Source organism: Elephas maximus, chromosome 10 (genome assembly GCF_024166365.1).
Source record: "Elephas maximus indicus isolate mEleMax1 chromosome 10, mEleMax1 primary haplotype, whole genome shotgun sequence".
Classification (NCBI taxonomy): domain Eukaryota; kingdom Metazoa; phylum Chordata; class Mammalia; order Proboscidea; family Elephantidae; genus Elephas; species Elephas maximus.
In genome coordinates, this window is record NC_064828.1 from 53,163,570 (window position 1) to 53,176,269 (window position 12,700).

Consider the following 12,700-nt stretch of genomic DNA (forward strand, 5'->3'; position numbering starts at 1 on the left):
GTCAATTCCTGCAGCCTTGTTTTTTGCCAGTGTATTCAGTGTCGCTTCAGCTTCTTCCTTTGGTACCATCAGTTCCTGATCATATGCTGCCTCCTGAAATGGATGAACATCAACCAATTCTTACTGGTACAGCAACTCTGTGTGTTCCTTTCAACTTCTTTTAACGCTTCCTGCTTCATTAATATTTTCCTGGTAGAATCCTTCGATATTGCAGCTCAAGTCTTGATTATTTTCTTCAGTTCTTTCAACTTTAGAAATACCCAGTGTGTTTTTCCCTTTTGGTTTTCTACCTCTAGCTCTTTGCACATGTCATTATAATTCTTTTGTCTTCTCGAGCAGCCCTTTGAAATCTTCTATTCAGCTCTTTTACTTCATCATTTCTTCCTTTCACTTTAGCTACTTGATGGTCAAAAGCAAGTTTCAGAGTCTCTTCTGACATTCATTTTTGTATTTTCTTTCTTTCCTGTCTTTTAAATTGATCTTTTGCTTTCTTCATGTATGATGTCCTTGATACCATTTCACATCTCGTCTGGTATTGGGTCATCAGTACTCAATACACCAAAGCTATTCTTGAGATGATCTCTAATTTCAGGTGGGATATGCTCAAGTTTGTACTTTGGCTTTCTTGGACTTGTTCTAATTTTCTTCAGTTCCTACTTGAACTTGCATACGAGCAACTGATGATCTGTTCCACAGTCAGCCCCTGGCCTTCTTTCGACTGATGATGTTGAGCTTTTCCATTGTCTCTTTCCACAGATGTAGTCAATTTGATTCCTGTGTATTCTATCTGGTGAGGTCCACATGTATAGTCACCATTTAGGTTGGCGAAAAAGTATTTGCAATGAAGAAGTCGTTGGTCTTGCAAAATTTTATCATGCAGTCTCCAGCATCATTCCTATCAGCAAGGCCATATTTTCCAACTACCAATTTTTCTTCTTTGTCTCCAACTTTTGCATTCCAATCACCAGTAATTATCAATCATCCTGATTGCAAGTTCGATCATTTTCAGACTTAGAAGTTGGTAAAAATCTTTGATATCTTCATCTTTGGCCTTAGTGGTTGATGTGTAAATTTGAATAATAGTCATATTAACTGGTCTTCCTTGTAGGCATATGGACATTATTCTATTACTGACAGCATTGTACTTCAGACCATACACACTATCAGCTTTACTTTCTTCTTGCAATGTTACATAACAGTGGATTCAAGATGCTAATATCTTATTTAGGGTTACATATACAGAGAAAAAATTTTTTTTTTTTTAATACAGAGAGGAACCCTGGTGGAGCAGTGGTTAAGCATTCAGCTGCTAACCAAAAGTTCGGCAGTTTGAATCCACCACCGCTCCTTGGAAACCCTATGGGGCAGTTCTACTCTGTCCGATAAGGTTGCAGTGAGTTGGTATCACTCCACGGCAATGAGTATATCAATATAGAAGTGAAATTGGCCAATATTTTTCCACCAGTTTATTGTCCGTTTTGGTTTTAGCATAAAATAAAATGACACTAAAAATGTATATTGAGGTTTTGGATTCTGTTTCAGACATATAAGCACGTATTACCCAATGTGTTCTAAGGAATACAGAGGACCCTAAAATGGTTGAAAGCTGTTGAGACTGGAGAAGATATTCAATGACGGAAGACAGAAATATTCACTTTTACTCACTGCCATGTCAGCAGCTATAAGTTAAGAAAGAAAGATTATAAAATTATATTCAAGGCTTGATGATACTGGTAATAACTAGTATCTTTTAGTGAATGCCAATATGTGTAAGGCACACAGCATGCATCATCTTTAATGCCTCCACTAACCCTCAGACTTTTATTATCCTTGACTTGGATGACTGATTCAAAAATGTAAAATTAATTTTTCAAAAATAGCCCAGATAGTTTATGATAGAGGCATAATTAAACCTTACAAGGAAGGAGTTGTATTTACCCCATCATGCTGGCTTTCATTAACAAATTTAATAAGGATTTATTTAACTAGACAGAACTGTGACAGATGACTCAGGTAAGAATGATGGAGATTAAATGGTGGACAGAAAAAAAAAAAACAAAAAAAACACAAGAACATCAGTCAATGTGACTTAGTTGAGCTGTGCATTTATCTTTTTCTGAGGAAATTTTTGAAAAATTGACAACTATTTTAGCTTCTCCATTATATGCAAGATTTTCCAGGGCAGTAATTTACAAAGAAATGATGGAAAAGGGAAGGAGCAAGAAAAAGAGAGATAGAAAATAAATGAAGATCCACTGCCAAATATGAGACTTTATATGGATAGTAAAAAAAAAAAAAAAAGTAAAGAAGCAAGAAAAATAGAATGGGATTAAATGGGCAAATATTACATTGAAGAAAATCTTGGCCAATTTCCCTACCTTGTGTATTTCTTGGATTTCATAATGCTGTACTTAGTATAAAGGAGACCCAGAAGATAAAAACTTTCCCTCCTCAAAGCCAAGTATAATTAAATGAGTGGGAATTGAAGAAAAGTGAACAGAACAAGATGATACTTTGTAGTTTAAAGTCAGGAAAAGTATGTGTCAGGGTTGTATTCTTTCACCATACCTATTCAATCTGTATGTTGAGCGGACTATATGAAGAAGAACTGGATATCAGAATTGGAAGAAAGACTCATTAACAGCCTGTGTTACGCAGATGACACAACCCTACTTGCTGAAAGTGAGGAGAACTTGAAGCACTACCTGAAGAAGATCAAAGACCACAGCCTTCAGTATGGATTACACCTCAACATAAAGAATACAAAAATCCTCACAACTAGACCAATAAGCAACATCAGAATAAATAGAGAAAAGATTGAAGTTGTCAAGGATTTCATTTTACTTGGATCCAGAGTCAACACCATGGAAGCAACAGACAAGAAATCAAAAGACGCATTGCACTGGGCAAATCTGCTGCAAAAGATCTCTTTAAGGGTTTGAAAAAGCAAAGATGTCACCTTGAAGACTAAGGTGCGCCTTACCCAAGCCATGGTGTTTTTAATTGCCTCATATGCATGTGAAAACGTGGCTGATGATTAAGGAAGACTGAAGTAGAATTGATGCGTTTGAATTACGGTGATGGAGAACAATATCAAATATACCGTGGACTGCCAAAAGAACAAATAAATCTCTCTTGGAGGAAGGGCGACCAGAATGCTCCCTTAGAAGCAAGAATGGCAAGACTGCGTCTCACATACATTGGACATATTATCGGAGGGATCAGTCCCTGGAGGACATCGTACTTGGTAAATTAAAGGGCCAGCAAAAAAGACGAAGCCTTCAACAAAATGGATTGACACAGTGGCTGCAACAATGGGCTCAAGGATAACTACGAGGATGGTGCAAGACCGGGCAGTGTTTCGTTCTGTTGTACATAGGGTGGCTATGAGTCGGAATCGACTTGTCGGCACCTAACAACAATTACAACAACATAATGATGATGAGATATCAAAAGTTTTTACTGTACTGACAATAGTTATTGTCTTTTATTGAATACCTAATATATTTAGGGCACATCACATGCATCGTTTCATTAAATCCAAAAGCATCCTCTCCCTCCCCTCTCCCCTTCTCTACCTCTGTATACCGAGGCTTTGGAGTTTATTTCCTTGTCATTTTTTTTTTTTCTTTTGAGGAAAGACAAAGAGATTAATGAAAAAGAGAAAAAGTTTCATTTTTACTTTTAACGTTATATAATGTGTTATAGATTTGTTAGTGTAGGAAGGGTTTGTGCTTATATTTTTATTTCTTAACTTTGTGTTTAATATTTTTCACTATTTATAGATTTTTTAATTGTATTCATTACTTTCCCTGCCAATCTCAACTTGATCTTGCTGTCACCTTTGCTCTGTCAGTGAAGTTGCTTCAAACACTGGTCAGCAAGGTCCTTTGCCCTTGTTACCTTCTCTTTCTCTGTCTTAAGTATTGACAGCTTGTCCTTGATACCACCTCCCTGTGCATGTTCACAATACAAGTGTCACCTTATTGAATGGCACCTCTGAAAATTGCTTATCCTGTCTCTCAAAAACAAGAGAGTTTTTGGTTTCTGGAAAGTACAGTAATTTTTTGAACGAATCCCTGCCTGAGCCCATCGAATGCCCTGCAAGTGTCTGGATAACTCAACATTCTGGTAGTTATAACTGGTTTTAAGTAACAGAATCTGTATGATTAATTAAGAGTTGGAGAAGAGGCAAAGCGATTAACAGAATCTGCCAACATATCATGATTACCAAAGTTACTTAAAGTTTATTACATGTTCTAAGCACTTCACTAGCATTCCTCCATTTAATCATTAAAAATACCCTACCCTATGAGGTAAATGGAAACTCTGGTGGCATGGTGGTTAAGAGCTATGGCAGCTAACCAAAAGGTCAGTAGTTTGAATCCACCAGGAGCTCCTTGGAAAATCTATGGGGCAGTTCTACTCTGTCCTGTAGGGTTGCTATGATTTGGAATTGACAGGACAGCAACAGGTTTGGTTTGTTTTGGTTTTTTATGGGGTAAAGAATATTATTGTACCCGTTTGTTTCACAGAAAAAGAAACTGAAGCATGGAGAAGTTAACTAACTTCTCTATGCCCTCGCAATTTGTCAATTGTGGCCTCCAGATTCTAAGGTGCATCTTTTTGACTCTAGAATCCATACTTTTACCACCATACTCTCTACTCCCCTATACAAAAAAAACATTATTACCATTTTTATTTCTACTACCAAATACCTCCTTGAGGTTAACGGCAATCACTCTCTATACAACGGCAGCAAAATTACTTTATGTTTTGTAAGACTGTATTGTAAGTCTTGTTTTTTGGTTTCTTTAAAAAGAGCAGGAGAAAATGCCACATAAAATTTGGGTTATTATTTTCAAAGCCACTGTAAAACAAAGGCTAGAGAACAAAGGCTAAAGATTTACTAAGAACAAGGCTGAGAAAAAGAATTGGGTAGAAATTAATTAGTTTCAAGGTCTCTTCTAGCTGTCTGAGAACACGGGAACCTATGATTTCCAGATCATAGACTTTTTATTTTATAATTCATAACTGACCTAAACGTTTGCATAGTTTATTTTTTTACTTTTTTCTGACCTATTTAAGGGCTGAAGGAAGCTTGCTTATTACTGGGCATGACAAACTAAAATGTTTCAAAAAAAGAATTGAGGGAGAATGCCCTTATTAAGCACTTAGTGAAACAGACATGTCACTTCTATTTAAATTATAATAAGGATATCAAGAGCTTTATATAAAATGACCCATTTATTTAAAAAAATTTAGGATGCAGCTACTATTACCAGCCCAATTTTATAAATAAGTGTACTAAGGTTTAGATAGAGGCAACTTGTGCTTTAGTTAAACAAAAATAAGCAGAAATATGGCACCCAGAGAAGATGAAGGAAGAACCTATGCTCTTAACTATGGTGTTATATTTTCATATCTTTTACTGATGTGAGGACAATATATATTAACTATTGGAACCACTAATAGTGGAGGGCAGAGTCCATGAACTGTATTCATTATTACTGATTTATAAACAACAGTAATTTCAGTTCCAAATATCAAATAGTTGCTCAATAAAATAGTTAACTGGTAGATGAGTTAGTGAATAATTAGTAGATCAATTGATACATTTTTTGCCCCATATTAGGATGTCTCTGGTATACCAACATAGCCTATAGGGCGATGATTTATTTTTCTTATATATCCTTAATAATACTTACTGAGATAATTAACAACTTTGAAGTTATATTTGTTTTAGTCTTGAGAAGATGTTAGAAATTATTTACTCTCTCCTTCAATTTAGTAAACTCATTAAGGTTGTTGGATATTAACTGAAAATATAGAGAATAAAATCAACAAAAGTTAAGCTTGGCATAAAACAATTTCAGTTGTAATAGAGTATATTTTTGGGAAAAGATGAGGAAAGGAAGGCAGTCTGGTTTTTCAACTAACAGTTTAATAAAACTTCCTATTAAAAGAGTGACAACTAATGCTTAGATATGTTTGTCTACTGATAAATAAGATTTGCTAGTACCTAACAATTCTTTCTGTTGGAGTTGACCAATTTCATATGGCTTTCCCTTAGTATGACAACTCATTAACTTGACAGAGGTTCTAGAAAGAAATGAATTCTCCTCACTGGAAGTTTCCCTGTAAGTTTCAGATGGGACTCAGAAGAGGACACGGAAGGAGGGGTATGATTGCTGATATCAGATGGATCTTGGCTGAAAGCACATAATACCAGAAAGATGTTTACATGTGTTTTATTGACTACGGAAAGGCATTCCATTGTGGGAATCATAACCAAATATGGATAATATTGTGAAGAATGGGAATTCTAAAACACTTAATTGTGCTCGTATGGAACCTGTACATAGACCAAGAGGCAGTAGGTTTAACAGAACAAGGGAATACTGTGTGGTTGATAATCAGGAAAGGTGTGGGTCAGGTTGTATCTTTCACTATACCTATTCAATCTGTATGCTGAGCAAATAATACAAGAAGATGGACTATATGAAGAAGAATGCAGCATCAGGGTTGGAAAAAGACTCATTAACAACCTGCGATATACAGATGACACAACCTTGCTTGCTGAAAGTGAAGAGGACTTGAAGCACTTACTGATGAAGATCAAAGACCACAACCTTCAGTGTGGATTGCACCTCAACATAAAGAAAACAAAAATCCTCACAACTGGACCAATGAGCAACATCATGATAAATGGAGAAAAGATTGAAGTTGTCAAGGATTTCATTTTACTTGGATCCACAATCAACATCCATGGAAGCAGCAGTTAAGAAATTTAAGGATATATTGCATTGGGCAAATCTGCTGCCAAAGACCTTTTTAAAGTGTTCACAAGCAAAGATGTCAGTTTGAGGGCTAATGTGCATCTGACCCAAGCCATGGTACTTTCAATTGACTCATATGCATATGAAAGCTGGACAATGAATAAGGAAGACCAAAGAAGAATTAATGTCTTTTAATTACAGTGTTGGGATAGAATATTGAATATACCATGGGCTGCCAGAGGAACGAACAAGGCAGTCTTGGAAGGACAGCCAGACTACTCCTCAGAAGTGAGGATGGTGAGACTTTGTCTCAGGTACTTTGCACACATTATCAGGAGGAACCAGTCCCTAGAGAAGGACATGATGCTTGATAAGGTAGAGGGTCAGCAAAAAAAAAAAAGAGAGAAAGGCCCTCAGTGAGATGGATTGACACCGTGGATGCAACAATGGGCTCAAACATAGTAATAATTGTGAGAATGGGGCAGGACCAGGCAGGGTCCCTATGAATCAGGACCAACTCAACAGCATCTAACAACAACAAAGCTTCCTTGTAAATTAATTTGTATTTATTTCTTTCCTTATTCTCTGTTGGGAACCCTGGTGGCATAGTGATTAAGTACTATGGCTGCTAACCAAGAGGTTGGCAGTTCAAATCTGCCAGGCACTACTTGGAAACTCCATGGGGCAGTTCTACTCTGTCTTATAGGGTCGCTATAGGATCACTATGAGTTAGAATTGACTCGATGGCAGTGGATTTGGTGGTTTTACTCTCTGTTTAGGAACTTTATATAAAAGGTGTATATATTATGAGTTTTAAAATGTTTTATTATATGTCAAAAAAATCAATTGTTTGTGACCTCAAAGTATTTTAAACAATTTTGTAGCAGTCCTGTCTCCATTTCTTTATAAATACAATATTCTTTTAAACATGTATTCTTAAGAGCTAGAAATAATTAGGAAAATGGCAGTCTTTTCTGATTATTCTGACACAACCATTAGGTCACTGATCACAGGCTAATTTTGAAGAGTTGTAATTTTTTCTTTGTATGTCAAAAGACTTATTTATTCTACATTTTGGACTTGATTCTTTCCCTCTTTCTTTTTTCTTTAGCCTGCATCACACATGTAAGTTAATATAAACAACTTGATGAACAATTTTTGATCTTGGTAGTTCAGATCAAAGAACACTGCCTGAAGATTACTAAGAATGTATTATGTAGAATTGAAATTGCAAGTTTTCACTCAATTAAAATTCTAGGTAGCAAGTCATAATGATTTGTCATATATTTTTATAATTTCAAACCAGATTTAGTGCTCTTTTTGAATGTTATTCTAAATAAAATTGTTATTTTCAAAAAGTTTACATTCATAAATAAACATAAATGCTTAATTTATATTAATAGGTTTGATATAGCTGAAACAAAGAACATTTTAACCTCATGTTGCACTGAGGAGCTAAATTATTAGACATGCAGCCACATACTTCAAAGCAAAACTATATAAAGGACTTAAAAGCGCTGATTTTTTGAAGGGGAAAATGAAAGCTCTAGATCAGAATTCTGAAGGTTTCATTTTATATGAAACTAAAAATGCCTTTTGTTATGGATTGAATTGTGTCCCCCCAAAATATGTGTCAACTTGGTTAGGCCATGATTTCCAGTATTGTGTGGTTGTCCTCCATTTTGTGATTGTGATTTTATGTTAAAGAGGATTAGGGTGGGATTGCAACACCCTTACTAAGGTCACAGCCCTGATCCGATGTAAAGAAAGTTTTCCTGGGATATCACCTGCACCATCTTTTATCTTACAAAAGATAAAAGGAAAGGGAAGCAAGCAGAGAGTTGAGGACCTCATACCACCAAGAAAGCAGAACTGGGAGCAGGGTGCATCCTTTGGACCTGGGGTCCCTGCACGGAGAAACTCCTAGTCTAGGAGATTTTTGAGAAGGCCGACAGAGAAAGAAAGCACTCTCCTGGAGATGACACCCTGAATTTGGACTTTTAGCCTACTTCACTGTGAAGAAATAAATTTCTCTTTGTTAAAGCCATCCACTTGTACTTCTGTTATACCAGCAGTAGACAACTAAGACACCTTTTAAAGAATATTTCATTGAAAGATTTTTATTAACTATTCCAAAGAATAAAAAAAAAATTTACCAACTTACTCTATAATTCCAACATAAAATTTCTACTGAAAAGGACAAAGACATTATGAGAAAAGCAACAAGAAGTCCATATTTCTAATAAATTTAGATGAAAAAAATTTTAAACAAAATGTTACCAAATCATACACTATGATTACTAAAAAATGTACTACACCATGACTTAAATGATTTTATTGAAGAATTTAATGATGCTAAACATTAGAAAATTTGTAAATATAAATTACCATATTACCAGAAAATCATTACAATAAAAATAGAAAAATCATATAATATTATTTAACATAAATTCATAATAAATACTGTTAGAAAAATGAATACAGTCATGTACTGCATTACTGTCTATTCCAACATCTGACCACATATCCATCCGTGGTCCCCTATAAATTTGCGAAGTATGTTTGCACATAAAACACTTAAGAAACACATCCAAACCACTCAGTGCTTTCATGAGTGTCACAGAATAGTGCTTTGCTAGAAATGTGGGCGTTAAATGTGCTCCTGGTGAGGCTTTAAAAGAAAATGACGAAAATGTGTTTGGACAATTGAAGGCGGGAGATACTTTTCATGCAGTGGCAAAGAACTTGTCTGAATTATGTTCAAATGTTTATTGGAAGGAAGAACTTGTTAGTGATGATCTTGGATATTTGGCTGAGGAGATTTCTAAGCAAAATCTTAAAGGGGCCATGTGGTTTCTCCTTGCTGTTTATAATAAAATGTGAGAAGAAAGAAATGGATATAAAAATGAACTCTGCAAAAAGAAAGCAAAACTTAAAGATTCAGAAAATTTTGCTGTACAAACTAAGGATGTGTGCTTTAAAACTCTCACCAAGGACTTGGCGACTCAATCTTTTTTTGAAGAGATTAATTCTGTGACTGATGGATCTAATCAACCACCACAGCAGAAAACCCATCAGCTTAGATTGAAGTGAACAGAGACAGGATGAAAGGAAGGAAAGCTGTCTGCCTCTTGGAATTTTACAGTCAGGAAGTGCGCCAAAGGAGCTATATCTGTTGTCCTCCAAGAAAAGAAAAGGACAATCCCTGGAGAACTTCAGAGATGAGCAGTACTATTAGAGGGGGTACAGGAAGCAGGGCTGTCTTAGTTTCAAAGCATAGAGCTACAGCTATTAGGTTTCAAAAGGTAGAATCATAGCCTTCTAAGTTTCAAAGAGTCAGGTCTCCATTAACTCCATTCTGGAATGTGGGGCTGCCATGTCCAAAGGCCAAGAGGATGGGGTCGTTGCCCAAAGTTGAAGGGGTGTGGCTAAAATGCCCAAAAAGCAAGAGAACAGGACCTGCTAGGCCAAGGGGGTGGGGTTGCCACTCAGATGGACCAGGAAAATGGGGCTACCCAAAGCCAAGGGAGCAGAGGTGCCATCCCAGTAGGCATGGAAAGCAGGGCTGAAGCCCAGGGCCTACGCGCCTCCACCTAGAATCCAGAGGGCATGGCCAACACCCAGAGTCTGGAGGGCCAGACCGTATGGCCCAAATGGTTTGGGAGAGAAGAGAATTATTTTCAAGTCTTGAGAGCTAATGTAATTTGTTCCTCTGGGTTTTCGACTTCCTTGGGACCCGTTATTCCTTCTTTCCCTCCAATTTCTCCCATTTGTAATGGAAATGTCTACTTTGTGCCTGTTTTACCATTGTATGTTAGAAACAGATAACTCCTATTTTAGATTTCACAGGTTCACAGATAAAGAGGAATTTTGCCCCAGGATGGAATACGCCTAGAGTCTCACCCGTATTTGATCTAAATGATCAGAAGATGAGATTTTGGGCTTGGAGCTGATGTAAGACTTTTGGGATGATATGATGGAGTGAATGTGTTTTGTATGTGGACGAATATGAGTTTTGGGGGGCCAAAGTGTGGAATGTTATAGATTGAAATGTGTCCCCCCAAAAATGTGTTGTAAATCTTAACCTCTATGCTATGGTTAGAACCCTCGTGGCGCAGTGATTAAGAACTTGGCTGCTAACCAAAAATGTCTGCAGTTTGAATTCATCAGTCACTTTTTGGGAACCCAGTTCTACTCTGTCCTATAAGGTCCCTCTGAGTCCTAATGGACTGGATGGCAATGGGTATTCTGCTGTTTATAATTGAATGGATTGTCTTTGTTAAGTTAATGAGACAGTATTAATGTAGAGTGTCTTTAAAGTCAATCTCTTTTGAGATGTAAAAGAGATTTAACAAGCAAACAAGAAAAGTAGAGACAGGGGAGGAGAGATGGCAAGCCATGTGAAAATCTCCCAGGAACAAAAGTAAAAAACAGACTAGGACCTTCCTCCAGAGTCTACAGAGAGAGAAAGCCTTCCCCTAAAGCCAGCACTCTGAATTTGAACTTCTAGCTTCCTAAACTGAGAAATAAATTTCTGTGAGAAAATAAATTTCTGTTTGTCAAAGCCACTCATTTGTGTAGTATTTGTGTCATAGCAGCCCTAGATAACGAAAACAGATATCATGCAATGACAATTAAAAATTCAAATATTTAGTAATACATCTCACAAAAAATTATAAGGCCTTTATGGAGGAACATATAATAAATATATTTTTGGAAATGCCAAAACTATCTACACAAGTGTAGAACTCTTCTACCATGTTAATTTAAGGGAACACTTGACTTTTGAAGATGTCAATTCTCTCCTACCTGGTATATAGATTCAATGTAATTCTGATCTAAGTCTCAACAAGATTTTATATGAAAATTAGAAGCTGCTTTTAAAATTTATATGGAAGATTAAATAGACAAGAAGTGCTCATATATTACTTTCAGAAAAAAGATCATGGAGGTTGGGATTATTTTATTTGAAGTGTTATTATAAAGGCATTGCAAATAAGACACTGTAACATGTTTCTTTGGAGTGGGCACCGAAATATAATAAAGAACACAAAAGTAGAGCAGGTGTGTATATGGTAGAGTGATGACTAGAATCTACTATTCCTGAGAGAGTAATGGTGAGAGAATAGGGTTTTCTGAGCCTGTTTTTTTTTTTTTTGTCAGGGCTGAATGGGTTTCAGTGTGGTGGTTGGGCTGTCCACTGATAGCTATGGTGTTGGAAGGAAGTGCTCATTTCCAGAAAAACAGTGCTGATGCAGGAGGTAGCCATGAGGGAATACTCTCTTGTCTTTTCTGATTTCTTATCAGTAACTCTCCATGTTTGAACCTATTCACAAACAAGTTGATAAGGAAGCTTGGGTGATACCAAATGCAGAATTAAGATTGCTATTACAAAGGGTAATACAGAGATTGGAACTGAAAGGGTGGGAGGAAACTGAGAAAAAAGGAACACACATACCCGGACTACAAGACCCTACAGCACTATTCCTCTAAGTATTCCACGTACTCTGTCTTTTTTGTTTTGGTCTATCTCCTCCTCAGAAAAAAGAATTTTGTCTGTTTTATTCACTGATGCACCCCAAGCACCTAAAACAAATGGCTGGTGCAAAGCAGGTATTCGGTAATATTCGGTAAATAAACAAGCAAAACAAAAATATTTTCCCTTTCAGTTACTCCTAATTTGCAGACCATTCTCCCAAGTTACATGCAAAATTCATTTCAATAAGTCTCAATGCTTGATATCATCAACTGTATCTGACAGGATGTATTTTTATGAGACAATGTGAATTTAATTTAGTGTTTTTTCAAATCTATTGATACATGATCAACACAGTTCTCTCCAAAATGTCTCTCATTTATAACTTCAATAGCTTTTTGAAGCATACTTTATTATTCCTATATGTCTAGTGAATGATGTAACT